The 2,372-nt window shown below is 31.2% G+C and overlaps 1 protein-coding gene across 1 annotated transcript in view; it reads left to right on the top strand.

Annotated features, from left to right (window-relative positions):
* GSK3B (glycogen synthase kinase 3 beta) overlaps nt 1-2,372 on the top strand; it is a 262,122-nt gene that overhangs the window by 155,539 nt on the left and 104,211 nt on the right. The gene's annotated exons all lie outside the window — the stretch shown is intronic.

Here is a 2,372-nt window from a genome sequence, read left to right as displayed (position 1 = left end):
ATCTCTAACCATTTTAGATTGGTTTATTCTAAGATTTCAGTTTGGCCAAAGCGGTAACACCTATTGGCTTTTGGCCTTTATTTGTGATTTCTCAAATTTTTCAAAGAATTATAAAATTGAAAATCTCCTTAGAGGTCATGTAGTTCTGTCCTCCATCCAATGAAAAAGACTTTTAGTTTTATTCCTGACAGATGGTTTTCCAGTGATTTCTTCAACATTTCCAGCAGCAGATTGCCAGAATGCAGCCCATTCTGTGTTTGGACAGCTTGAATTTAGTTTTTGTTATACTAAGCCATAACTCCTCAGTACCTTCCACCATTTGAACACATGACTATGATCAAGTTATTTCAAAATCCTTATACTTCATTCCATAAAAATGAGCTAAATGTATATTTAGCTCATTAGTATCATATGGGGTTTTTTTTGCTTGTTTTAATCAAAGGTGATTGCTACGTGTCGGAGTGTGCAATTGTGGTTGAAAAGACCAGAGTGTGATCAGTGGTCTTCCTATCAATACAGTTTCTTATGATTTGCAGCTGAGACCACTATGGTATTTTTAGTTTCAGACTGAACCGTTAACCTTGTTAACAGAACTACTTCCTTTCTGATTTTTGTACTAAGTTATAAGTTTGAATAGTTTGCTCTCTTTGTTTCCTAAAATCTTGTGCACCCCCCATTATTTACATTAATGGTCTAACACAGAGATTGGCAAACTTTTTTCTGTAAAGAGTTAGATAAAATATTTTAGGTTTTGTGGGCCAAAAGGCAAAGGATGTCGTATGGTACTTCATTAACAAAAGAAAAAACACATTTTCACAAATTTTTTATTGATGAAATTCAAAATATAATAATTGAGTACAATTTTTTTCTAATACAAGACTACTGATCAGAAGAATGGAGTTCTCTTTTGGGGATTTTAACATTTCTCTTAATTGGAGTTCAAAATTAGTATTCCCTATCATCGAATTGATTGCAAATCTGTAAAAAATCAATTCTTAGCTCACGGGCCACACAAAAACAGAGTGGGCTATAGTTTCCTGACCCCTGCTCTTGTACAACCATTCAGCATGTCTTCTATTTCCAAGCTTTTACGGATGAATTCACCATACTATAGCACTCTGGGCATATTGCTATTCTATTTGCCGTGTATATTTAGCTCATTGGTATTATATCATTTCTTTATTATGTTTTAGAATTTTGTGATTTTTTTTGTCATTCCTTTTAATTCATGCATGATACAAGTAAAATTGCTCACGAAACTACATGAACATATGTGATAAGTCCATATCTCATGCCTGCCACAATATCTTATAAACTTTTAAGTCTAGAGCTTTTTTGTACTACTTTTTGTCAGTCCTCGTAATTTCATTTTCTGGTAATATTGGTTTCTGCTACCTACTTAATAGATTTTGGTAGAGACAGCTTGTTATTGATAGTTCATTTTCATTTAGGGCTTATATTTGTTGCAAATTGGTCTGTGATTAAAATGCTTGGATTTTCCCAGTATTTTTAAAAAGAGAAATTCTATTAGGGGCTTCTCAGATAATAAGATTTTTTTTCTTAAATTCTCCCTTAAGGTATGTTAGTCATAATAACCTTAAGAAATATCTGATGTGGTCCCACATACATGATGAAAAATAAAACATTTTGGGAAAACCTATACCAGAAATTTTACAAACATATATTCATGCATATAACATTGTCCTTTGGCACCTCTGCAATCAGTCATACCAGTGGGGTTATTTAGAAAAGAGCATTCTCTGAAGGCTTGCATAATACTGGTGAAGGTAGTATTTTTTTAATAACTTTTTAAAATAATTGTGCTATAATTTTATATTCTCAATCAAGAAGAATAAAGTACACACAGACACACAAATAGAATGATAAAAACATGATTTCAGTGGGTCTGGAGTAAAAAAAACAATTCTTAAAACAATCATTCTGGCACATGAAAAATACTTGTGTAAATATTTTGATATACTATACTTTTTCTTTAAATAAAAGTGCCTTCTTAGTGTTTTACAGACTTTTTTTAACTAAATTAATTTTGGATATTTCACACATTAAGCAGTATATTTTTAAATGACTATATAGATCCCATCATATGATTATTTGCTGAATTACATAATTGATTCTGAAAATTATATCATTAAGGTAAAATGATATATTATTGCCTTTGAAAAGAAGTTTACGTGATACACCGGCTTCTCAAAGTTTGATCATTCATTTTCTTATGTAAATGAAAAATATCCCCCAAATTCCCCAAATGGACTGAAGTTGAAGCAATCTAGGAAGTTTTAGACCTAGAAATACTGTAGATTTTACTAATATTTACCCCCCCTCCAAATTATAAAACATAAATTTTATGTAAG

This window comes from Propithecus coquereli, unplaced genomic scaffold, assembly GCF_000956105.1.
Source record: "Propithecus coquereli isolate 6110/MARCELLA unplaced genomic scaffold, Pcoq_1.0 Scaffold10, whole genome shotgun sequence".
Lineage (NCBI taxonomy): Eukaryota > Metazoa > Chordata > Mammalia > Primates > Indriidae > Propithecus > Propithecus coquereli.
This window is presented reverse-complemented; position numbering and strand designations above follow the sequence as displayed.